The sequence below is a fragment of the Anser anser genome (genome assembly GCF_964211835.1).
Source record: "Anser anser genome assembly, chromosome: 3".
NCBI lineage: Eukaryota > Metazoa > Chordata > Aves > Anseriformes > Anatidae > Anser > Anser anser.
This window is the reverse complement of record NC_139722.1, coordinates 93186137-93214030: the sequence shown is the minus strand read 5'-3', so window position 1 is coordinate 93214030 and position 27894 is coordinate 93186137. Positions and strand designations below refer to the sequence as shown.

Genomic DNA, 27894 nt, shown 5'->3' with positions numbered 1-27894 from the left:
ATTTGGCCCACAAAAGCCACTCATTCCCAGATAGCATGAGTTGTAGTCATGTGTCAGCAGCAACTCGGGTCTCCAGATGCCATCATTGCACAGTGTTAGTGGCAAGGACCACTCGCATAATCATGGGAAATGAGGACATATGAATGTCCTGTCAGCAATCTGAGGCTTCAGCATGGGTTTTGAGACAAGCTAATGCCCATCCTGCAGATACCAGTAAGCCAAGACACCAGCTTTCCCACTGCCACAGCGCACAGCTCTATTTACCTGGGCTTCCCTGGGTGGTGGAGTCACCACAGTGAGCTGCTTGGGTGGACGTGACTTCACCCTGGAGGTGGCTGAAAGGAGAACTGCGGTCCTTATTCCCTTTAGATCCCTACTGAATGGGTAAAGGACTTATTTTCTGTCACTCACACTCTCTTTCTTTAGGAATATTTAACCCATCTTTGCGAAATGTAGCTGTGTCAAAGGAAGATTGAAAATGACCCCGTCCTAGGAACCTACTCTGCCCAGGTACTGTAAGCTTGGAGCATTGGACTCAGCGGGAATGTGGAGTAATGCTAATCTGCAGAGGAACTGCACAAGAGATTACAGATTTAGGTTTGTTTCAGAATCAAAGCAAAGTAAGTTGCTGACATTTTTCACTACAAAATGTTTTCCAATTTTTAATGGTAATTGTGAGTCTTATTTAAGCCTTCTCAGTGTCTCAGCACTGAATTTGGTGGAGATTAATCACACAGATGTCAAATAGGCTTCTTCTCTTTTGATTTAGAAGTACATTTATGGATAGCATTAGCTACAGAATGTAGCTAATTGGTTACAGAATCGCATTAGAAGCAAGTAGCTAGTGCCAAGAAGACAACCCACCTTATTCAATCCCAAGTCTTTTCCAATGTCACCTTCTCAGGACAGATCTTCTATCTTTCACCTGTTGTATGATTATGATCTGCATTCCTTCTTCCTACATCTGTAACTTATGTTTTATTATATTTTCTGCTTGTGTCCGGTTTATCATGCTATCCAGACTGTTATGTATTATTGACCTCTCCTCATTCTTCACAGCTGTTGTAATCTTCGTTGAGTCTTTAAGCATCAGCACCAGTTGGGCACAGGTATAATGTTGTATTCCCCCCGGTATGTTTTTCTGTCTTACGCACCCTCCCACCGTAGCTTGTGTGTGTGACTTTGTTGAGGCAGCATAGTTATCGTAATTACAAGATATAACAGCAACACAGATACAGTGCTTTCTGTGTGCTCAGTCCCCTTTATGGTGAGCTACATCACATCATTTCCGTTGCCTATGGACCAGGCCTTGCTCTTTGTAAGCCTGCTTGAGAAATATCTGCAAGAGGGTATCTGTAGTCTTGCAGACTGGTCTTCTAAAAGTAAATTGATCTATTTACATACATTCTGCAGCCACAAAGGACACTGAGGCACAGCACTGTGCAGAAATCACATTCCGCTTCCTAGGGAACAATTATGCATCAAGAGCAGATCCAAGGAAGCTTCTGAAAGACTTAGCCAGAAGGATCTAAGAAATTGTACTCACTTCACTAAGAAAACAGACGCTCTGTGCAGCTACATTGACATGTACGAGATGTTCCTTATGATAACTATTCAGATAGCATGGCCAGGATCCAGCACCTGTACTGACAAATAACTCCATGAACTGAGACCTTCCCCAGAAACCTAGAAAAACATACTTGCACCCTCTTGCATGTCCTTGGCAGGCATAAATTCCTCTTTCCACAGAAATCTAACTTTATACAAACAGGCAAATCTGTACTGGAAAAAGAGAAAAGCGTCAATAACTTAAAACAAAAGAGTATCAGAATAGACATGCTAATGAGGTGTCAGATATTCCTTCTCTCTCTTTCCTTTCCTGCTGGTAACTTAATGACAGTCTTCCTGCAAACTATCAACATGATTATCTCACAGATAATAGTTTCATAGGAAGTCCCTCGTGGAATACCTCTATTCCCAAATACTGCTCTAAAGCAGCGTGTGGTAGACATTGTGCATTTCTGATTTAAAATGATTGTAAATTTGTTTCTCACTCATTAGTCAAAGAGTTTGGTCACATATGCTGAGACCAGTAAGACTATCAGATGAGCGAATATGATACTTTCTACTCTAGAAAGTACTAAATTTAGGAAAAGTTAATGATTATTAGAACCTTCGTTATTATATAAGCATGGGTAGTTTGAAATCTTTTGTATTTTTTAACATTGCAGTTGGTGTCCGTAGTTAACTTATAAAATAGGTCAGCTAATATTTATATATCTAGCATGAACATCCAATTTTTTTGAATTAGAAACACCTCTGGGGGAAGTTTGGCTTCATAAACTGGAGCTTAAGCCAATCTGTATGTGCTAGGCACCAGGCTAAGACCAAGGCTATGAGTCTGACTGTTTGCTTGCCATGAGGCTCTTGAAGGTTCCTTTGAAACACTTTGTACCAATCACTGTCAGAGAAAAGGTTTTGGACCAAATGACTCTGGACTTGCACATGCAGGTAATATCCATGTATTGAAACTTTACTGCTGAATTACTGTCTGCTCCGTAGACTACAGCACCAAATTAGCTCTGAGTTTACTTGAATTATTGTCATCTTGTATAGAATTTTTCCTGTCACTTCCTAGGCAACAAGATATTTTAACAGTAGAAATTGAACTAATTCACAGAACAAAACACGGACCCTATGGCACCTATACTGCCTTTAAATTGAACGTTTTTGCTTCTTCAGTCAGCTTTTCGATATGTGTGGTCCCTTGGCACCACCTAGTGTTAAAAAAATAGATAAACTCTAGACCACCGAGCACAACAGCACTACAAAGATTTCAGCTGCAATAAAGCTAGTGGTGTTGGGAACTATTAACTAATTAATTTCACGCAATTAAGTTTTTCAAGGTGGAGAATAAAAATATACCAGAGCAGGATATTCAAAAAGCTTTTGGTGCTTGTAACTTCCAGTTCCTTCTCTCTCTTATGATGTTACACTGAACTAATTGATCAATTCAGAAGGACATTTCTATATCCATTAGAGGCAAATGTAGAATACTTGTCAGGGAAATAAGTTGTGGTGTTAAATGAATCTGCAGGCACAGCTTGGGTGGAGAAAATGATTTTCTGCTCTTGTTCCAGGTTAATGTCAGCTTCTGACCCATTCCATAACTGCAGCCCTCTGTGTCCCAAACTTAGCTGATGGTTATCAGTCTTTCTAGGAAATGATGCTGACCTTCCAGCTCTTGCATGGATTCCTCCAGAAGCAGAACCATAATTACATATACATGTACTGTATAGTTATATAAGCTACTCTTCAAAAATCTATTAGCTGAGCTATTCTGTCAACATTTTGTACTTTATGAATTTTGCTACCAAAACATTTGTTTTAATAAAATCAGTAAAAACTATTTAGTTTTAGTGTAGAGTGCTATGGCTTCTAAGAAAACTGAGGCAGCGTAGTCTCTGATTTCTGATATGTTGAGACCATGACTTGCAGCAGCTGACTGAAAAGATCTGTGTGAAATGTAGAGTGTGGTTAGCCAAGTGTGAAAAGGAAAAAAATGCTGTGATAGCAAATTACACTTCCTTCTACGTGCTTTGAGAAATGTAGTCAGGCAAAAAAAATAAATTACATCCCATTGTTGGTTTATGCCAGACCAAATGAAAGTCAGGGAGAGGTGATATCATTTTTTAACTGATAGCTTTGTCTTGTTCTTGTGACTCCATGAATGTGACCCAGCTGCTGGCTATTGAGGTATTGCCAGGAATGGCTGGGAAAAGACAATTTGCTATAGATAACTGGAGATAGAGGCAGAGGATGTGTGGAAGACAGAGAACAGAGAGGATATTCAGCATTTAAATTAAACTATGTGGATTCTCATACATCATGAGTTTGGCTATGCATGGAACAGATTATAAGCGCTGTTCTGGAAAAGTAATCAGCTGGACTAGAGAGCCCGAGCCATCATTAAGGAAATAACTGTGATTGCCTTGCTATGGCTGTCTGAGAAGTAGACATCTGGTCCTGTGTTGTCCTGTATGCTCGTCGCTAGTCAATGGAGACACCATTTTCAGAAGGTGATACACTCCATGTATCTAAAACATTTATTTTGGAGTGGGATGAATGCAGAGCTCGATAGGTAGTCCTTCCTCTCCTGGACTGCAGAGGAGGCCTAAAAGGCAAGCTTTGAGATGACGCCAGGTTTAGCTCAGTTAGGTGGGGTGAATCCTGTGCTAATTCAGAGGCAGAAGCGAGGCGAGGAGAAGATGCCTGAAGAAAAATAAACAATTAGTAGCATGAACAAACTTTTGCTGTTCTTTATTCAGCATACTTAGGGTAAGGGTAATAGGCATGACAGTCTTGAGACTGAAATCCTGTAAGTGTATAAAATGATCTGCATGCTCATGATATCTCTGTTCCACACTGCCCTCTGCTTATGGACTCCATTTACATTTGTTTCAGCCCATTTGTTGTTATATTAAATAATTTGATGAATGCAAGACTATACTCATAAAACAGGTGGCAGGATCAAGCCTTTCTCTGAGGACTGATACCACCCAGGTTTTGGTGCAAAATAACTGACAGCACCTTTTTCAGCTATGTCTGGTCTGGTAGTGGCTGGTAGATATAGGCCCTGAGGCTCTCTTTCCTCACAGCTGTCACAACACAACGTGATCTACCCTAGTCTGTCCTTGAGAGTGAGCTCAAAATCCTCATGCAGTGCTTTCTGTAGAGGAAAACCTGGGGTTACACGGGTCATAAGCTTAGTATGAGTCAAGTTCTGTGACAGGATTGCAAAACAGACAAATGATGTTCTGGGAAATGTTAATAATAGGGCCATACATAAGCCAAAGAAGGTCATTTTTCTGGTCTGCTTGGCACTGGATTGTTCTTCCACAGCTCGAATAAAGTGTTCTGTTTTGGGTACTGTGTTTCAAAAGGGACGAAAAGCTAGACAATGGGAAGAAAAGCAGTAGAAATGACAGGCAGTTCAGAAAACCTAAGCTCCAAGAAAAGACAGAAAAGAAGGAAGTTAGGCTAAAAAAAAGAAAAAAAAGAAAAAAAAAGAGGGAACTAGGGAACTGAGAGAAGTAGAGAGAGAGCAATCCGCTAAGTGTATTTTCAGTTGTTATGAAGTTGAAGTTGATTCAACTGTTGTCTATGTCCAGTGCAGGTAAGACATTAAGAAGCTATTATCTGAATTTTGTAATGAAAGATTTAGCTTAGCCACTAGAAAAACAAAATCTAGTTAGAAGGACAATGAACTAGTGTGAGGGGATGCTAGTTGCTGTCCCTGTGGAATCACTTTCATTGGAAGCTGTCATGAAATAAGTGTCTGTCAGGAATAGCTTGATACACTTCATTCTGTGTTGGTACTGGGGATTGGACTGAATGATACCAGGAAATCCCTTCCAGATTGTTGTGGTTTAACCCGGCCGGCAGCTAAACACCACACAGCCGTTCGCTCACCCTCCCCCCTCCCTCTCTGGGATGGGGGAGAGAAGCGGGAAAGTGAAGCCGGTGAGTTGAGATAAAGACAGTTTATTAAGACAGGAATATAATAATAACAATGATAATAATAATAATGATAATAGTATTACTAATAATAATGTGTATGAAACAAGTGATGCACAATGCAATTGCTCACCACCCGCTGACCGATGCCCAGCCTATCCCCGAGCAGCCGGCCCCCCCACCCCGGCCAGCCACCCCTATATATTGTTTAGCATGACGTCAGATGGTATGGAATACCCCTTTGGCCAGTTTGGGTCAGCTGTCCTGGGTCTGTCCCCTCCCAGCTCCTGCTGCACCCCCAGCCTGCTCGCTGGCAGGACAGAGCGAGAAGCCGAAAAGTCCTTGGCCTGGTGTAAGCACTGCTCTGCAACAATTAAAACATCAGCATGTTATCAGCGCTCTTCTCATCCTAATACAAAACATAGCACCCTACCAGCTACTAGGAGGAAAATTAACTCTGTCCTAACTGAAACCAGGACAGATATCCACCCCTTATTCCATACCATTTATGTCATGCTCAGGTTACACTCTTTCCAATACATTCTAATTAATCACCATTTTCATCTATGGTATATAGCAATCATGGTAGTGATGACATACAGTATTATATAATAATTAACTTACTACAATTCAACTCATGGGCTATTCTCACCCAGTATCAAATCCCCTTGAGGTACACACCGGACCTCCCCATTCTTTTGCATTACCCACCAAGTGCATCCAGGTCCCTGAGCAAAAGCAATTCCATGAGTGGGTTTGCCTTTTCCCGAGGCAGGAGTAGCCCAGACTGTTTTACCCAGCATGTTTCTTACGTGCACTACAGGAACTTTATCCCCTTCTACAGTGCGTAACAGGTTTGATTGGGCAGGTCCAGCTTGGTTGGCAGATCCCCTAGTATTGACTAACCAGGTGACCTTTGCCAAATGTGTATCCCAATTTTTGAATGTCCCAGCACCCATTGCTTTCAGTGCAGTCTTTAACAGTCCATTGTATCGTTCAACTTTCCCGGAGGCTGGTGCATGATAGGGGATGTGATACACCCACTCAATACCATGTTCTTTGGCCCAAGTGTCTATAAGGTTGTTTCGGAAATGAGTCCCGTTGTCTGACTCAACTCTCTCTGGGGTGCCATGTCGCCATAGGACTTGCTTTTCAAGGCCCAGGATAGTGTTCCGGGCGGTGGCATGGGGCACAGGATATGTTTCCAGCCATCCGGTGGTTGCTTCCACCATTGTAAGTACGTGGCGCTTGCCGTTGCGGGTTTGAGGGAGTGTGATGTAATCAATCTGCCAGGCCTCTCCGTATTTATATTTCAGCCATCGTCCTCCATACCAAAGAGGTTTTGACCGTTTGGCTTGCTTGATTGCAGCACATGTTTCACAGTCATGAATAACCTGTGCTATAGTGTCCATGGTCAGGTCCACCCCTCGATCACGAGCCCATCTGTAGGTTGCATCTCTACCTTGATGGCCTGAGGTGTCATGGGCCCATCGGGCTATAAATAATTCACCTTTATGTTGCCAGTCCAGGTCCACCTGAGCCACTTCAATCTTAGCAGCCTGATCCACCTGCTGGTTGTTCTGATGTTCTTCAGTAGCCCGATTCTTGGGCACATGAGCATCTACATGGCGTACCTTTACAACCAGGTTCTCTACCCGGGCAGCAATATCTTGCCACAATGCCGCAGCCCAGATGGGTTTGCCCCTGCGCTCCCAGTTGTTCTGCTTCCATTGCTGTAACCACCCCCACAGGGCATTTGCTACCATCCATGAATCAGTATAGAGATAGAGAACTGGCCACTTTTCTCGTTCAGCAATGTCTAAAGCCAGCTCATTGGCAATAATGGCCTGGAAAGAGGATGAGGAACCCACAGTGGATGAAGTGGCTAAACAACTCCGGCAGTACGAAGAAAGTCTCTCCTCTTCCCTACAGGCCTGTGTCTCGAGGAAACCAGGACACAGATATAGATCTCTAAGTCTCATTAATGCTGTCAAATTTCAGGAAAAAACTGTATTTACTTTACACAGACGAAGTGACAGATATGTGACCTTTCCCATCAATTTAACAATATGCCTACCTCTTTTTTCCTCTTTTTTTTTTTTTTTTTTCCCCTAGAGCTTGCATTCCTTGGCTGCCTCTGGATGCACAAATTGCAGTGGAGGCTGGACCCCCTTGTGCCTGACTACCAATCTGTGATACCTGCCTTGGACAAGGACCGTGCTGCCTTACTCCATACATTTCTCACTTCCATCTTGGACCATGGCACTTTTTCTCAACAGAACAAAGGTAATCCAAGCTAATACAAGAGGGGTGTGCCTGTGCTCTGTATTGTATCATACATAGAGCATATTTCATCTCCCTTTACAGATTCCACTTCATTGTCAGCTATAACTTAAGGTGTTCATTTTGCCATAAAAGTGCTGTAAGGCTTGGGCTTTGTATGTGTAAGGACATATCTATTTAGTTGTGCTAGGCTGACTGTCTTATACCTGAGGTCTCATTCAGTTAGCTTTGGTGCTAACAGCACTTTAAACAACACTAATACGTACCTAAGTATAGGATGCAGAATCCATTTAAGATGCTGATAGGAGCTAGCTCCATGATGCTACAACTACGCTTTGAACAAAACCCATACTTTATGCTCCATCTGAGCATGTTTGTGATTGTAAATGGATGTGCCCTTTGAAGATTCTGCTCTTCTGTCTCTTTTCCTAAGTTGGTGAGATCAACTTAGTTGCTTGCCTCAAACATGAAGGTCTCGTGGGTAACTGTTTTCAAAGGTGAGCTCTTGAGTTTAAGCCTTCCCCTTTGTTCCCAAAATCCTGTAAGACTTCCAGAGTTGCTGGAAAACATCTGGTCTGTTCTAGAAAGATTTATCAACAGAAGATACCTTTTGTCACTGTTGATTTGCATGTATTCGTATACACATTTGATGTTAGCCAGCAAAACCTGGCCTTTCTGTCACCTGAATAAAACTATCCTCCCCAAAGAAAACAATCCTCCATTTAAATTCAGCCCCTGGCAAAAAAACAACCAGGATGCGCTCTCATGACATTAATGTCAGCCAATATGAAACAATACAGGTTCTGTGGGGAAAAGGCTTCTGGTAGAGATGTGGCCTGAGGCTTTCTCTGAAAGGAAGGATCAAAAGGGGAGGCTGTCGCTTTTTCTTCTGTGGGAGAGGGATTTCTTTAAGGGTCATTTTTAACATAATGTTAGTTCATCTTCTGTGTGTTTAGTATCCTAATGTGTATGTCTGGAGTGTCATAACAGGCAAAGTACAGAAATCAAATAAGTAACAGGAGGATTGTAGAAGGATGTCAGACTGTAGCTCTATTTAAATCACTGCTTGTTTGCAATCCTAGCTAAATTCTCAAGGGTTATTTTCACTTTGTTTTGAACTCTCTCTGAATATTTACAAGTTTGCCTGATGTTCAAGCTGATTAACCGTGCTCATTGTTACAATGTGAAGCTTTAAATCCAGAACTTCTGAATAACAGAAATAATTCCGTTTTGAGGAATGCCTGGAAATGGGTTTGGACTGCCAAGTTTAGCTCTGCACTGCAGAGTTTCCTCATTTAATTGACTATATTTTGTTAATTGTCTGCAAAGTAGTTTTGATCTGCTGTGTCTATGCACTTACCTCCTTCAACTAAGAAGAGTAAACATACTTTCCTGGAATTTATCTCCCTCCTAGAATAGAACTGAATGATTCAAAAACATAAATGAACTAGAATGCTCACTGTAGTATGGCTCAGAGGAAGATGAAGAAGTTATTCCTGAGCCTTTTGCAAACCTTTATTGCTCCCAAGAACTGAAGGTTACTCAGAGAAGGATCATTCTCATATTTCTGAGTTTGAAAACAACATATTGTCATTTTTCCTTGTGCTTCCACTTGTGTCCAATACAGCACATGGCAATAGATAGTAGAGATGGGAAAAGAAGGAAAACTGGTGGAGTATCACTCAGAGTAGGAGGGAGCCCACAGATCTTCCATTAGCAATGCTGATCAGGCTCTGTATGTACTATAGAGGATACCAAACCAGGTGGGACCCTGTGACCTTTATCCTTCAGAGTACTGATGGCAAAGTACAAGGTTCTGATTTTAACATTAGCATATGTTGGATTTCTAATTTTGCTGAGTTGTGAGTATGCATGCTGAAAGGCTACATACTCACCCTCTGCTTCTCCCCTGGGGTATGGCTAAAAGGAGGTTTAAGATGAGTCACTCCAAAGCTTTTATTATTGCACAGGCATTGATCAATGTCTGCAAAGAGCCAGTAAAAATATATGCACTGAAATTATTTAAAACTTTGTATCATATATATTTTTGAAGTACAGACCAATACAGGATATAAGGTCCTGTGAAAGACACGTTCTTCACTGAATTATGCCATGGAGGGACCACAGGGGCAGGAGTGTACACTTTATTGAAGCAAGTGCTTAAGAAGATCTCCAGCTGCCTAGATGTACAAAAGATAATAATTATCTTTTCCTCTTTGATGCAAAAACAGAAGAAGAAAGAAGATTTCTAGTAGTGACTATCATTTGGTAAGAGGAAGAGGCAGTGGAGCTGTAAGAATGAAACATTTCATAGGCTCCCATTCATTTGTTATGCACATCCTGCTACAGAGATAATGCCTCCAACACAGAATATAGATGTCAGAATCCAGTATTAAATATTCTTACCTCATTTCCTAAGGTGTTCATAATTGTCAGTCATCCTGCAGATTTTACAACTGATACTAAAAAGAGAACAATTTATTGCCATATTGTGTCTTGAAGGTGTCTACACTCTATAAATAATGACCTTGTCAGATAACAGCTGAACAAAGGGAGAAAACGTAGTGGTTGAGTATGTAGTTCTTCCAGTTCTGCTGTATGATATTTTAAAGAGTAAGCTGTAATATTTAATAAACCAAATAAACAGGCTTCCAAATTGGCAGGAGGAATAAACAGTAGAAGAACTAGAAGGACATCTGGTAGAATACTTTCTTCTCTTTTTAGCTGTCAGCTGCAAGGAATGTTCCCAGGACAATAAACTCAGAATTCAGTTGGGAAAACAGTAATTGTTTTCCACTCCTGTCGTCAGGAAACTGAAGGCAGAACAAAGTACTTAACTTGTGTTATCACAGTGACAGATGTCTGCAGCGTTCCCACCACCCCTTGTACCCCCAGATTGTTTGTTAGTGTCTGCATTCAGTGAATTTAAGACTTTAGGATATGCATGTGGACTACACAAGCAGCCTCAATGTTCATGAGTGAAAGAATAAATATGGAAGTATTACAAAGGGTTGATTTCTCCATATAGCTGCATGTTACCTGCTGTCCACTTTACTTCAAGTTGTCCACTCAAAGAGATTGTAAGTGGCAAACATTACTTATGACCAAGAGAGTTGTCTTCAAAGTTTAGGAGTAACTTTCCAATTTTAAATATTACTAATAGGTCATATTCTGGCATTTCCATCAAACATTTCAAGGAAACAGAAAGTCCTGCCTGACCATCCACTGATGAATCACTAATAGCTGGAGTCTTTTCCAGTCCCTTGGGATAAGAGCTACTCAGTCTGGAAATACAAAGCTACTCCTTTGTTTCTCCAAAGAAGAAACTTTTCTCTACTAAGTCAAAAGGAGTCTTGCTATTGTTTTGAATAAACACAGTAATTCTTCTCAGCAAGGAGTGACATTGGTAGGAGGCATTGTTTCTCTCAGCAGTCCCAGAACAGGGACAAAGCCTGCCTTGCTGGGATCATGCTGTTGAGGAGCAAGGGTTACGAGGTTTCCTCCTGGCACTACTCTGTGTGCCTGGATCTGGATGGAAGCTCTTGTAGCTCTCAGGTTGGCCACAAATGCAAGAATTGGAGAGACTGCTGGTCATCCTGCATGAAACCTTCTCTGTCCTTTTGCTTTGAGCTTTAGGTTTACAGAAGATCTACAAGAAGTTCCTGCTGCTGCTTCAGGGACAAAGAAGTTCCTGTATGGTGAATTCTTTATCTATTACCCGATAACATCCTGCCATGTTTTCTATACAGGGGAAAAAAGCCTTCTCTGAAGGCATACCATAGCTTGTTGCAGTAGCCAGCCAAAGACAGGCCAAGCAGCTATTTTTTAATTAATTTTCATGACCACTCTGAGCACCATGCCCGCTGGCATGGAACATCCCAGTAAAGAAATGAGGACAATGCAATCCTGCATTGTTGCTTGTGTCTCCTAAGTAATCCTGTTCAGTCACATACTATTTCTAGTGTCTGCTCAGTACCATGATATGTGTTACCTCAGACTCTGGCTCCTGTGTGTGCCTTCTATCAGCTTTGCAAGACTTCATGAACAATTAATGGGAAAAATGTAAAGGACAGAGAGGCAACTGATCAGCACTAGCTCCTGAATAAGACACAGTCCCTGAAATGTGTGCAAAATCAACAGCTCTTCTAAAATTGATTGCTTGCATATACAGATATAGGAGATGGTGAACACTACAGACTCTGTGAATTTCCTCAGCCATCCTGTTTCGGTGCAGCTCTGAATGTTAAATATTAGGTGATTCTGTTGCCTAATCAGAAGCATCTCATGTCTTCTTATATCCTGACCAGCCTTCAGTTGCTGCTGAAGAAGGGCTTAGATCTTCTGTAAGTCCTTATCATACCTGTCAGTCCAATGTAGATCCCTTAACAACCTAGGGCATCTAAATGGCATAGATACCTAGTCCAGATCTGTCCTGATTCCTCCCAAGATGTCTGCCTAGCTGGGAAAATGGGATTCATTTGAAGTTCAAAGCTTGTATTTTCTGAGTAGAATAAAAGGGTTTCCTTTGTCTTAGTTAAATGGATCATTAGGAGAACAAGCAGCCCTTCATGTTTTGGCACATGAAAGGAAACCCAGAAGGTCATGAGCTCTCACATGCAACCAAAAACTGTATATAGTGTATCTATAATCTGTATGTAAGCCACGGTGAAGAGTAGCAGTCTTGCAGTCACCTGACTGCTTTCATGCAATCAAAGGCAGTGGAGTCCTTTGATTAAGGATTTATGAGATTTCAGTGGCATCGAAGACTGTCTTTATTTAAATGTGAGTAGACTCTTGTGAGAATTGAAGCCACTGTGTGATGAGAAGAATGTACTGGTTTTTGTGGTGGTTTTACCTTGCTGGGTAGCTGAACTCCACCACAACTGCTCTCTCACTCCCCCGTCTCCTCAGAAGAGGGGGAGAAGAAAGGATGCTGGAAAGAAAAAAAAAAGGCTCATGGGTTGAGATAAGGATAATTTAATTAAAGGTTAAAGAAAGAGGGAAACAACAAGCAAAGGCTGTGCGGAAGCACAGAGAGAGAAAAAAATTGTTCTCTACTTCCCATCAATATCAATGAGTGATGTTCAGCCATGCCCTGGGAAGCAGAGCCTCAATATGCGTAATGGTTGTTTGGGAAAGATGTCTTCATAACAAGAGGCCCCCCCTCTTCTTCCCCTTTCCCAACTTTTATTGCTGAGTGTAACACCATATGGTATGGATATCCCTTTGGTCGGTTTAGGTCAACTGCCTGGTGATGTCCCCTCCCCACATCTTGCCCACCCCCAGCCTACTGGCTCTTGGGGAACGTTGGAGGGAGTCTTGATGCTGTTCCAGTATTATGCAGCAGTAGACAAAACTTCAGTGTGATACCAATGCTGTTCTAGCTACAAGTGCAGAACACAACGCTATATGGACCACTGCAGGGAAAGTTAACACCATCCCAGCAAGACCCAGTAAGTTACATGACTTGCAAATCTCAATGAAGTTTTCTACATCTACAAATTTCTTTCCAGAAATGATTTAAATACACTTCATGCCATGTGACTCAAACAATTCCATGAAAGAAGTGGAGCTAAATAAAATAAAAGTAACCCGAAACTTTCATCATTGCTCTACAAACACATAATCTTATCATGTATTTTATGATAGTGGGATGATGTGGATTTCCTAAATCTAAGTCCTGGAATGACATAATGTCACACTTAGTTGTGTAATGTCAAAGAAAAATTACACATTCTAAAAGAAAGTAAAAAGAGCCCCGAAAGATATAACAACAATGATGACAAAACCTTATGATCTGGAGTGTCTGCCTCATGAATTTTGAATACTTGTCATTAGCAGTACCGAAACAAAATGTTGGGTTTCAGATTATCAGGCTCTTCAGGTTCTTATGGCTGCTCAAGCACAGCACACTCGGTGTCTTGTCCCCCTGGTCTACCCTGGAAACCTCAGTTTTACTGGTAGCTCCAGGTTAAACTTCAGCAGTAGCGAACCTGGTGTGAGAGCAATCCCACACACCACTCCTACTCTGTACTCTAACTTCTGCGAAGCAACAGGAATCCCCTATACCAAAAGTGGGTCTGGAAAGGCAAATCATTGCAAGATCTGCTCACTTAGCCATCCAGTCTGAAATAAAAGCAGCTGCAAGGAAAGTATTGTATCTTAGAAGAGGGTGAATGCAATGCTGTGCCCTCATGGGCATGCCCCATGGGTGGCTTTTGGCATTTTGGCAAAAACAACTAGGCTTCAATGATCTTTGACAGTCCTATTTGATCTTGTTAAAGGGGAAACCACCCTTCAGTCTTCGGTTTTTCCTTAACAGTTCCCGCTTTCACTTCGGAGTCACGCCTCCACAGACACTAGTCATCTTTATGATAACGTCTAGGCATGTGACATCATGGGCTAGATCTGAAGAGATTATCTGCTGTCTGGGAATCAGACTTCTCCTTGAAACCAGTGCCTCTCCAGGGATGCCTCTTTCCTTGTGGGATCTCCCTCAGAAGGAACTTCCCTTCATGCCACAAGAATCAACCAAAACACACACCCTGCCAGAGGGCCTCTGGCATGGCTGATGCACATAAACGTCAGTTTTCTTTGCAGACTTCCAAATAAGCAAATGACAGCCATTCCAAATGCCAACCTTTTGCCCTCAACAACATCCTGGATGTTTCCTTTCTTAGCTGAGGGCTGCAGCTGAATTAACTGTCCTGGCCGCTTTGGCTATCACCATACGGGCTGCTGGTGAGGCATCCTAGTTTACTGGAGCTCTCAGCAGCAGCACCACGGCTGTGACGAGCCTAGAAGGTGATCTGGGCCCACAAAGCAGCTTGGACTCTGCGTGGTCACAGATGAATCAGCATGCTCAGGAATTACAGCACAGACTTGACTGGCTAGAGCTACTGCACATGCAGCAGTCATTTGCAGGAGTGTTTTTTGTGTCTTTGTGGTTTTTGTTTGTTTGTTTGTTTTTAAAGGCCAGCTCGCAAAGCTCCCTGTCTTGATTCTCTGCTGTATGTACTAGAAAAACTGAACACTGAGAGAATTGAAGGCCCGATCGGTTCTTTTGTAACCTCTTCTGTGCTTTCTGTCAAGGCTTATGTGTCCTGTGTGACACAGGGCAGATGTTTTGCTTGCTGGGTTCTGTCATGCTTGACAAACCCTGTCATGGGAACACCTAAATGCGGTACCCACTTGTACTTTCTTTAATACCTTCCCTCAGAGCTCCCAGTGAGGCCTAGTTTCCTTCCTCCTGCCTTGGTGGGCTGAGAATGTTCCACCTCAGCTCGCCTCATGGGAGTAAAAAGCAAAGGATTAGACAAGAGGCAGCAGGCCTTTGAAGACATGGATGTATCCAGGAAGACCTAATTCTACCACCTTCACTTCTCTCGAAATATACTCAGTGAGTCACTTAGCTGACCTTCACACCCTTATTCACTGATTCATACAGCAATGTACAGAGGGAAGATGACAGAAGCAACAAGTCTGGAATATGTTTACTTCTTGTGACTCAAGTCATGCATGCTAAATCAAACTAGCAGGGTTCTCTAACTCGGATTTTGGATCTGCAAAGTAATTTTGTGTGTAAACAAGTTACGGAATACCTTCCTTATGATCAGTCTTTTTCAACATATTTATGCAATTTTTCTCTCTCAAAAAGCACTTTCCTGCTGGGAAAGAGATAGAGGGATCCTCCTAGCTTAGGCCTCAAGAGAGAAGAACCTGTGAAAAATTTCAGGAGCTACTGAAGGAGTGGAGGAGCAGAAGGAGTGAGGAGAGAGCAGGTCATGGAAAGCAGAACAACAGGGAGGGGATTTGGATATTGAGGCGGAATTGTTTATGTCAGAAGTATAGCCCTGCAAACTCAGAGCTTTGCTCTGTTCCCGTTTTAATAAGTATAAAAGAATAACTTTGCTGAAATCTATGGGGTGAATTTCGAGGAGGTGAGAGGTAGGTCTCTAGTTTTCTCTTTTATGGGGCCTTCCTAATTTATCCATAGCTTGCCTCTAGATCCTTAACTCTCAAAAGTGGAGCTTCTTGTACATGACCATAAAGGCCAGATGTTCAAAGAGGACAAACACATTTGTTCATCTGTGCATGCAAAAGCTATCTCAGTGGTCGCTCTTATCCCAGAACTGAGAACTGAGAACTTTTAGTTTATTGTTTGGACAGACAAGGAGAGGAGGGACGGAATACACACTGAATCAGCACATTGCACAAAAGGGTTGAACAAACCATAGGAGGTGAGCTTTAGGTGTGTGCAACAGCAGCATGCTTGAAATGTTGCCACCAAGTCATTCTCAAGGATCTGTACATCTAAAAAAGAACTATGATATTTATATGTCAGTTTAGCAGACATCATTAGTTCAAATGGCTTTTCTTTTTGGAAAATGAAAGGGAAATGATTAAGACAATGTAAACAGTTATCAAAACAGTTGACTTTATAGCAAACATATACAGTGGGTTTCTGAGAGACTATTTCATATCATGTGATTCTGAGTCTTGAAAAGTGTTAGAACACTGAAAACCTGACTGGCATTTAACTGTAAGGGAGCTGTAACAGTAAGACAAACTCATTTGAAGAAATATTAAAAGTGCCAGGATAATAAATGTACTTATAATGCTCTCTGCTCTCTTGCAAAGCCCTCTATTCTTCCCTGCTGATTTTTCCTCTAAATGGGGATTCTTTGCCAATGAAAACAGAAAAAGATTTTCACATTCTCAAATGTCTTAGCTTTTGGCATTTGGAGTAAAACCAGCTACTTTTGAAAAATATATATTTTTTTTTAATGGAAAACTTATGTTTCTTAAGAGTCTAGAAGCTATAAAAAGAGTCTTGAAATCATTGCAATTTTTAAAAACAATAATGCAATTCATGTGTTTTCTAAAGCAAATTTAATTAGTTTTTAGTAATTATCTCACAAAAAGGGTAAGTATTTCCAGCAAGCCAACATATAATACCAGAATTTGCAATTGTTTTTCAGTGTCTCTATTGTGGCACATTGATGAGATCAGTCAATAGAAGCTGAAGAAAATTTCAGAGGTGGAAAAAGTTGTTGTGACAGAATGAATGACACACGGGAATTCTGCAGCCATAGTGTCAGTCCTGTTACAGTACAACATACTACTCTGTCAGGAGAACAATGCAATTACTATGCAAAAATAATAAATCTTTTCAGATTTTCTGAATTTAGGAATAGAGGTATCAGAAGTGTTCAAATTACAGATGCGTTCCATGGAAAATCTTTACCTCAAAAAAGTATAAAGAGAAGTGTTTGAAACTTTGGAGAGAATAATTTGTAGGTCATATAGGGCTCTCTGACTCTGCTTCTCATGCATGTGGACATACTTCCTGTTCCTCATGTGACAAAGGCCGCCCCAAGAACATAGACTCTCTCTCTATGCCTCTTCAAGTCTTCATTTATTCATAAGCCCTGCAGCCAGAAAGAATTATCTGTCATCTTGTCTCACTCAGGCATAATACAGGCAGCTGGGTTTCACAAATCAAGCCCACCCCTTCTAGTAGAAGGATACCCCATCTGGGTTTAGAAATGGCAAATGCTGTGAGCCCACAAACCATCCTTCTCCGATTTCCCTGCAACTCTGGAGGCGAGCCAAAGAGCTCTGCCCTGCCAGAAGAAGGCAGCTTACCTGTGAGGAGTAAGCTACTTGCAAAGCGTAGGAGAGCTGGATGGATTCTCTCGCAGCTCCACTTACTGAAGGAAAGGTCCTTTTTTGGGGGGCAGAATTTCCCCAAGTTACACGCACAAACCAAGAATGAAATGTATAATATTGGACAAGAGCAGACTCTTGGAAATTCCGGGAGAGGAAAAGATCTTTTTCAAACTTCTAGATTTTCACCATATTCACTGCAGATCACAGAAGTCAGAGCAGCAACCTGAGTACTTTCTGACAGAGAACCTCAAATCACTCAGCAGTGTTAAATTAATAGAAAAGAGAAATAATATTTTTAAAGTCCTTTTCTCTGCTCACTTCATCATCAAGTACTGTTCAGTCATATTACAGAAAGCCCTCTGAACAGAGTATGAATAAGCCAAATTTTAGGCCCAAGGAAGGGGAAGAATGTTAAGAGAGAGGAGATCTACAGATGATCCCTCAGAGTACAGACATGTATTGTTGCAACAGTAGGTGTCAAAGCCTGCTGCAACAGCACCGCGGTTCTATGGTGTGTGAAAGGAAGATCAAACAAGTAAAATAGACTTATAATGCATTTAAATTTGAAGGGAAAGTGAAAAAAAAATAAAAATCAGTGGTCTTTATTCACAGTGCAATGAATTTCTGCAGAATTTTGAAAAACACCCTTAATTATCCATGTAATTCCAGAACACGCTAAAAAAGAGATTTGACCATCTATCTTTGTAACTATTCTGAAAAGATAGTTGAAAGCCTGCTAGGAATGAATATCTTGCTGGCAATGAGAGAGCTGCCCTGCTGGCTATGCATTAAAGCAGAAATTTTGTTTTAATTTGAACTGAAATACCTTGACAACTCCAGAACAGTCGGCAGTGGTCTCTGGTTTTACTTCTGTGAAAAGGAGGACAGAACCTGGTCCTGAATAACTGACTTTATTGCTTTCTGCTCTGCATGCGTAGGAATCATAAAGAGAAGGATTTACATGACATTATTTGAGCACTTTGGTAATGAGACAAATCTGTTCTAACACACATATTGTAGGGATAAAAGGGAAAAGAATAGAATGATACCAATCTTATAGCAAGAAAAGTAAAGTTATATAAAAATCCATATTACTGATATTAAGAAAAATGATTTCTGAAACTCCTGAGACAAGAAACTACATAATCATGAGGGGGAAAAAAAAAAAAAAAGCAGAACTAGAAATTCCAGCACCAAGGAGGAATTTCAGAGATTTGGGAACACAACTGAATAGCTGTGAAATTTCATATCTAAACTAGCTATCTTGACAGTATCTACTACAAGTGCACTGCAAGAATTAAGAGGACAACAACAACAACAAAAGAAACACCCAAAATGCATTATTTGTGGCTGTTGAAAAACTGAAATCTCTGCTGTGACACAACCTGTTAAGTTTTAGCATTTTGTGCCTTTAAATCAGAATGAGAAACTAATGCAACCCATCCAGAAACTCAGCTAACAATCTTCCAGCAACTCACCACCAAAGTTTAAAAAAAAAATAAAAATTGAAGGCAGAGTTAAACAAACTGAAACACTGACAAAACTAAATGGATTCCCAGTAATATGAAAAAGAAAGCCAAAGTAATATTCCAGATGGAGATTATTTGGAGTTAGAGCAGTGAACTGTATAAAGCTAAAGGAATTGTAATAAAGAATGAAAATGAAGCTTTGGCTATTAAATGGAGGGGATAGGAAACTGTACCACTGAGAGATGGGTGTGTTAGGCAGCAATGAGAAATGGGATACTCTTTGCAAGAGATCAGTTCCCGAGCTGACAATTCTGCAAAAGCAAAACAAAACCAGCAAGGCTTCCTAAATATCTCATCATCCATATTGGGTTATGAAAGCTGACTTGTGCATGCACTAAGATTTGACATCAGGAAACAGAAAACAGGTAAAATAAATCCCTCTGTTCCTCTCCTACTCTGCAGGCTGGCCAGCAGAACTGCTTTGAAGTACTGACCCTGGGAGCCTTCTGCTGTGCTAGTGAAAGCTTAAAGAGGACTCCACTTCTCGGGGAGATGGGCGCTGCAGAAGCTTTGCACTGGAGCCCAAGTCCCTGCAAGCCTAGTGATGGTATCCAATGAACATTTACCAATTTCCTCTTCGCTTTTAAAGATGATGGGATAAGGGATAAGGAAAGCATCTGGGGTGAGAGAGTGAGTTAGAAAAGGGCTGCCCAGTGTCATCAGAAGTAACCATAGCCAAGGACTCAGGTACTTAGTGGGGCTTCTGAAGTTCTGCACCCTAGCTGGCCAAACAGACAGTTCAGGTCAGCTGGCCACAGCAGCTGGGAGAAGGATCCCAGGCACTAATCTGCCATGCTTGAGGGCACCAGGACACCCGAATCTTTCTTAAAGCCACAAAAGCTCGTTGTGAATGTGTTTCACTTCAATGTGATATTAAGCTGCAGATGACATTTACACTTAGAGGCTTCTGCACAGCTTGGTTTCGGTCTGATCTCACCTCTCTTTATCAGAGACCATGTCCAACCCCATGTGCTCCAGCTGGATCTTCCACGGCATTCTCAGACAGCCTACGGCCAAGTTAAATATTGAACTGGGGGACTGGCAAATTCTTTTTCCTGCTAAGGACTGAAAGCCTTCTGAACACCTTTAGCAGGTCAGAACTTGACATATGTCTTAATATTATCCAACAATAACCAGAAAAATAAATAAAGTCATTGTTGACAAGCAGTCTGAAATAAAATCACAAGTCACACTGAGGCTTGAAGTCCCACTTCCTTCTCCCTTGTAGTTTCCCTTGCCCTGAACTCTGAAATCTGGATGTCTGCTATTTCTGCGCCAGCCTCCATTTCTTTGGCCCATTACTGTTGTTGGCTGCTTCTCCTTTAGTTTTTACACCCAAGTTTCACTCTCTCTGCCCATCCTGGTTTTCACTCTCACAAGAGAAAGCAGACTAGATCAAAGTCCTTCTGACAGAAATGAGTCCAGGTCAAAGGTTTAGCAGTTGGAACTGCTAAATATCGTGGAGGAGAAGTTTATATGCAAAACATCAATTATATGTGGTAAAAATATGAACTGAGATGTCACTGACTCTTCAGAAGTCACTGAGATCCTTGTATTGATATGTTCTGGTTTAACTCCTAGGAGAAGGGAATATTTATATTTAAAGCCTTCTGTTTCTATATTGTTTCTTAAGTTATATTTATTGCTTGACAGTGAAAAATTGATCTACACCTGTTATATCTAAGTCTCTTAACAAGTTTGAAATATACCAGAGTGGAACATCTATTTGACATTTAAAAGAATGAGACAGTTGTGTACTGTGCTTAACTGTGACGCTGTCAATCAGCTCTTTTTTGTGTATCATAGGCGGTGCTCACAAACTGTGTGAAATGTTTTCTAGACACAATAGGAATGCAGTCCTGACCTTTAAAAAAAGAGTTAAGTCTGTGTAGTTTGCTTGCATATTTGGTATGTTTATCTGCGAAGACATATTTAGCACAGTCCTAAAATTGAGACTCTTATCAGAGCTAATGTAGAGTGTGAAGTAAAATTCAGTGCAAATGTCCCTAAATTAAACTGTATCAGACTTTTTTATCCCTAGTTTCTGTGACATGTTCCAAGTGGGTGGCAGTCAGACGTGATTATAAGTCACTCTTTTCTGTTCTCCGACTTGAGCACTATCCAAGATAGATGGTGGACACCTCCAAAATAACTTATCCACTCACCTCAAAGACTTTAGGAAGACCTTAGATTCACTGTCATTCTGTAAGACTTACCTGGCAAAATCCAAAAACTGTCTTCTCATATCAGTTTAAACTCTGTCATTTTTCACTTCTTTGCGATTTGAGAAGGCTTTGGCAGCAGCAGACTGGAATTATCTTTTGCAGACTCAGGAAGATGGTACTAGACTGTGTCATTCTCAAATCACATCAGAGTTTTTTTTTGTTGTTGTTGTTTTGTTTTTTCAGGAACAGCACTAGAAACTTTTTAAAAATGAAAGTTATTGTCATTCATGGGGGGACATCCCTATTCCTGCTGAGTGGATTTTAGACACTTTTTATTGGATCAAATTCTTCTATCTCTCATTAACTCACAGAGTTCTATTAATATTGTCATAAGGACAGTGTATTGCACTCTTGATCTGCAGAAGGCATAGACGAGGTAGGCACAGACTTGCAGTTCCTCTTGCACGGTTTACAGGATCTTGTGAAATGGTCCAGCAAATTCAGGCTGAAGTAATAATACAACAGTTAACAGAAGGTGTTGGGTACACAAAAACCGAACAGTGGGCTGTATCGACTGCACAGAGACAAAAGGCCCATTAGGAAGGACGGTTAAGAACATATAAATGCATTTCAAACAAAGATCCTAAACCTGGTGAAATGTGTGCAGATGCTTAACATTTTGCTTTGTGAGTGGCTCTATTTAAATCAATGGGGCTCTTTGCAGCATGTAAAACTTGACACATACATAAGTCTTTTCAGGATCAGGGCCAAACATTTTTTTTTCTGAAGAGTGTGACTTGCTTGGAGACATTCCAGAGGAAAAAAAAACATGTGGGGCTTTCTATAAAATTGTTGGCACCATTCTGCTTATTAAACAGACATGAATTCACTCAAGTAAGATAAGGTCTAGACATTTATATCAAGTATGTGAAAGCTTATACCTATTTCTAAGTCAAAAAAAAATAGCAATAATACATCTGGATTTGTAGATTGCATTAATTTCTTGATACATATTTATTTAACTTAGAGTTTTGTAATATTACTTCTGTTACAGATTTTACTATCTTACCTATAGTTCTGCTACCAGGCAAAATTTGCTCTGATGGCTAATAAGGTGCAAAAACTTTCAAGCAGACTGCACGGAAAACATTTTTATTATTTACTTTATGACCTTAGATGTGGCAAAAAGTAAATCTTTTTGTCTTATTTCAAGCTAATTCAGCACTAAGTATATGAGACGGATTTTTTTGTCGATTTGTGGCTTGCGTATTGAAGAGCAATATATTCAGTTCAGGAACAGAGTCTAATTTTAGATCAGTATTGAAGGTGCTATGAAAATGAGAATGCTGGGAGTGTCAGTAGGACTTTTCAAGAGCAATCCCAGTATAGTTCTTGAACTACAATGATTGTAAGATGAGAGAAATCACAGAACAGACTTTACTGGTCTAAATGGAACCTGCCATATACCTGAAATTATCCATCCTCCAGTTGTTATCATGGACATGGCCTCAAACTGTTTCAGATAAACACCCCAACATTATAGCTCTTCAAGAAAACGGAAAGAGTCATTTGCCTGCTTGGTGCTGGACCGCGTGGTGGTACATGGTGCCAGCACCCTAAATAAGCAGCCTGGGGAGACACGTGGAACATCTGGCGACAGCAGCTACTTTTAATCACACAGGCCACAGGTCACATTGTACCACAGCGCACAAAATGAGTGTCACATTTAGCAAAGCACGTTTACTTGACCACAAGATGTCCTGAGGTCAGACTTAAAAGCTTCTGCAGATGTAGACAGGAACCCGGCATGATTTTCACAAGTCCCTAAGTGCTTATTTCCCATTGGTTTCTCACTAAGACCTTCTGTGTATTATTACTTTAAAAAGACTTCAGAAATATGGCATTAGCTGTCTTGAGGCACGCTGCCTTGCTTCAGCCTGCAGAAATTCAAAAGCTGCCTGTTGGGTAACTTCTTCATCTATGGCTACTTCAGGGCAGCTCTCCTCCCATGCCTGTACCAGGATCCTCTCAGGGCTCCTTGTCTGGGAACGCGGGAGACCTGGGTGAGTTGACAGGGAGTGTTGCTACATGAATCAGCTACATTTTTAATAGAATTGCATAGAAAGTTTTGAAGAGTGTTTCATCTCCTGGGGTGTGGGAACCTCTATGGATTTTTCAACAGAGATTGCAACCCATATTTATAGGGAAAATAATAGCTTTTTCACTATTTTGTGCGTAGAAATCATCTTTGCATTTGGGGATACCTCCCCTCACCTCCCTGGTACTCTCCAGCACCCAGGCTGGCCATGCCAGAAGGCATCAGACCCCTTCTCTAAGCTTGCTTTACCAAGCAACTTCCACATTCCTATTTTTGAAAGTTGCACATTTTGAAGATTAGGGAACACATGGTCTTTGCAAGATAATCTCCAGTTCCTTCCCCATTCCACACAGTCACACTGCTCGGTGCCAATTTTATTGCATAGCATTGCTGAAAGGTCTGTTATAGAAATATATATAATCTATATTATGACTTCCCTGAAAAAAGATGGGACGAGGAGGGAATGTTCCCGAGGAAGTGGACTGCATTTTCAAGATCTAAGAGTATTCAGAGCTAGAAGTAATGAATACAGAGCAATGCCCTCAGAAATGCTATGCAGCATATGCGAGGATCAGCAAAGTGGCACTAGATGGCACTGTAGTAATCTTCACTCAAAAAGCCTAGGCCAGACCCAAGGAAAGATGCATTCGGATCCAGTTCTGAATGGGCAGCTGGGATTTACTGTTTAAATTTTACCTGGGTGGTTTGGGGGATTTTGATGCATATGAGACACAGCAGTCCTTCCGAGGATTCTAATACATAGCCTTCAGCAGATTGATAAGTGATACAATAGGTACAATGAAGAAGAGCATGAAAAGCTGGCTGAATATTTTCATTTCACAAGGTGAGACTACAAAGGCATCTGAGAAGCTGTTACGTTCTGTTAAATCCAAGGGAAGGATATTCAGATTCAGAGCTAAGCCCAGTACATCTAAAACTGTCTCACTCAAAAGAACACCAAAATTTTGTGTGTCATCTAGGCAATTGGAGAGTTCAATGTCTGTCTGCAGGCATAAGCTGGGTGTTTGTAACTGCAGTGTTTTGTGCCTAAACAGGAAGACTTGATTTAGTGGGCCAAAGTCAACTAGATTTTGGGACTAGCCTCGTGGGCTGCATCTTCTTGTCTCACTGAGTTAAATGCTGACTATTGACAATTTCTTTAGAAGTTTCACACATCTGTTAGCTAACATCAAAAATTAATTGTCTTGTTCCTAAGACAATGGTCTGTTGGCTCCAACAGGTACTGCAATAAGCTGTTTTCACAGCCAGCTTTTAGAACTTGCAGAAGCAGTCTTTTTGGTAGCAATTGAGTGGTCCTGTAGCATGTATTATCAAATGCATATAGGAGAAAATAGAGCCTGTTGAAAAAAATCATGTCTGTTCTTGTAAACTGAACTGATTTAAAGTAAATTCAGGAGATTGCTGCAATATAAATGACGGTCTATCCCAGATTTGAATTCTAAAATGTTGTAGAACCAGATTTATAAATCTTGTAAATCTTTTTAAGAAAACATCTAAGTGCAGAATATTCAGTACAACAGCAATGCAAGCTATTTTTATAATGTCATAATACTTTTTCTATTATATATTTCTTTAAGTTACATTTTGCCTTCTGTTATGCTCCAGGTTCAAATCCTCAAAGGGTAATTAGTATCTATTTCACTGGAATCAGTGGGAGTTAGTTATCTCAGCTACTCTGACATTTATGTTTTAAGGAGAGATCAGCATGAATGTTTAAGTTTCTTCAAGTAAATCTTATTATAGTCATATAGCTACTCACAACTTAGGGATATTTCCAGCTAAAAGGCCGTCTACTTGCCAGCTATAAATAAAAAAATCTAATAGTGCATTCCTTTACTACAAGAGTGGTCGTTATCCCTGTAAATAGCCCAGCTGAAGGTAATAGGATTGCTTAGAAAACTGAGCATCGGAACCAGTATTATTATTTGACCATATGATTTCCTGTCACCCAGGCAATATGTTTAGGTTAACCCAAATGGGCATTCAACACAAGGAGGGTGGAGAAGAGGGGTCGTAAGAGTCAGAGCATAAAAATCTAGTAGGCACCATTGCTTCAGACAATGTCAACATACAAACTGCATAGTTTAATAAGAAAGTAAATGCCCCTTGTGCTGGAATTGGACTATTTGTCCATGCAAGACTAAAGCTGTGGTAAAGACAAGAGACACATGATGTCCAAAAACACTTCAAACTGTCTCTTTTAGTCATAAGCTACTGCTCTTTGAAACAATTCCTGTGTGGTTCTGAGCACATCCTGAGAAAATATTCTAGTTGTCCTACTTCTTCTAATGTGTACTCTAATAAGGGCTCCTTTAATCTGTGCTTTAAATCTCCTTTAATCTGGTCATTGTTTTACACTTTGAGATGTACCCCTGAGGCCTCCTCTTGCCTCAGAAGAGGCTTGAAAACAACCATAACTTGCTGCGTGCTTTTTCAGACATGTCTGTGTCTACATTCCTGGAGTCGATGTTGGTCCTGATAGACATGTCCTAAAAGCAGGCTCTATCCTAGGTGCAAAAATAGTCTGTGTAGCTGGCAGCGAAGCATGACACTCACCGAAATGCTCTCCGGTGAAGCGAAGGTCTGACGAGACATGTGGTTAGTAGTTCAGCCCATTTTGCAACCCGAGTGACTTAACCAAAGTCAATCCCATTTGAAGTCCACAAGAGCAGCTAGAGAAAGTTCTGAAAAAACTTCCCGAACGGTGCGGTATGGCTCTGGGAAACAGAAGCAATGCCCCAGAGCTCCCTGCTAGCACTCCAACAACACGGGGCGACACACAAAGGGTGGAGCAGGGCCTAGCCTTTCCTCGAGCAAGCACAGCCACAGCAGAGGTGCATTGCTGCCCAGCTGTGAAGGCTTGGGAAGAGCTACGTGCTTGGTCAGTGCTAATGACATGGCCAAACCAGTGGGTGTGGGTACGTGGGTGTGTGACGTGGGGGATCAGGAAGCTTGTCTTACCTAATCCTATACCTGAAGGCCAGGTGTCCTGCCCGGTCACCTAGGCTTCCGTTGTGTCAGTGATGAGGTAGGGTAATACATCCTCTTCTAACCTAGGAATTAAAGCCTAGAAAAAGAAAACTAGTTTAGAAAATGAATAGCTACCACTTAGGTGAACATGTGATAAAAGCCTCCCTGCGTGCTTAAAAATAAGTCATCAATAAACAGTCTGAAAACACAGCACATTTAAAATAATTTCCTTCCCTTCTAGGTTTGAAATCCACAACTAATACTTTCTCAGCTTCTCTGATTTTTTTTTTTTTTTGACTGGAGCCTCTTTCACGTGAGGAGAGGCTGAGAGGGGTGAGGCTGCTCAGCCTGGAGAAGAAGAGTCTCAGAGGGGATCTTCTCAGTCTGCACAAACACCTGGTGAGAGACAATGAAGGAGGCAGGCTCTTCTCAGTGCTGTCCAGTGACAGGTTGCCCAGAGAGGTTGTGGAGTCTCCATCCTTGGAGATATCCAAGCTTGTAATATCCAATCTGTAGTAAATCCAGACAGCTCTGGAAGAGAAATAAGTGCTGATTTTAACATTAATCTAGTTGATCCTAACATAAATGACACTGGATTTACATGATTTGTATGTTTATTAATATTCCATCCCTTTTGCTCTCTATTTGTCTTTAATTTTCATTTCTACAGCTCTTCTTAATTACAACTTTAGTTGTATTTCCCAGTTCATATTTTTCCTTCGACACACACACACAAAATCCCAAAGACATAAACGAATACACCATATTTTCTATGTTTCTTGATGGAGATTAAAAAAAAAAAAAGACATTCTCTCTTTTTTTACTACCTTCATGCTTTTGATTACTTATTTATATTTATCTATACACACATGCACACGCACGGACACAGGATCATTTAATTTAAATCATTCGGGTGTTTTGACATTGTATGAACCATTTCAACGTTTTTTTCAATCTTTATGTTTAGCTGTCAGCAGTAGCCACTAACACTGAACATTGCTAATTATAATCAGATTTTTATGTAAGAAATCTAGATCCTCAGCCTTACATCACTGACCATCAGTGTTCTGAAATCACAGACCAAGTTCAAAACTTCTTTGCCAAAAGTGTGGGAGTCTCCATGGGGACTGAAGGCACCAGCCATAAGATCGCCCAGCTCCTGGCAGGTTCTGCCACAGCAGGAATATGGCCTGTGCAGACTCCAGGGGACTGCTTGGCTGCTTCAACTTATACTAAGATCATGCTGACAGTCAGGTGTCCCCAAGACCTGGGGAACAAACAGAAGTTTTAATGCAACTACACAGGTCTCAGACCTAAATTTCAAAAAACTTTGGCCATGCCTTTTGAGTCTTTACTTGTTTGCACCTCAATTTCATTCTAAAACTGACGAAGATGTGCAAAAATGCAACCCTGTCTGTTCTGGTGTTAGATCTGCACTACCTGTAGCATTTCAAAAGCTGCATCACTCCTAGGGTGGCAGAGTCACCCCACGCAGATGTGCACAGAGGTCTCTTCTGAGGACACAGGAGGCACCACGGGTAGCTGAGATACACATCCTTTTCCTAATCCTCTTTCCAACAAGCAGTGACATCTGCAAATGAAAAGTGCTATACCAAAAAAAAAAGGGCTTCCATGTTGA

At 41.1% G+C, this 27894-nt stretch overlaps 1 long non-coding RNA gene across 1 annotated transcript; it reads left to right on the top strand.

Annotated features, from left to right (window-relative positions):
* On the top strand, positions 1-26483 carry LOC310897126. Its single transcript, XR_014582089.1, has 3 exons — positions 1-510; positions 7633-7803; positions 19404-26483. It is a non-coding gene; the product is annotated as an uncharacterized lncRNA (long non-coding RNA).
* The last annotated feature ends 1411 nt before the right edge of the window (positions 26484-27894 follow it).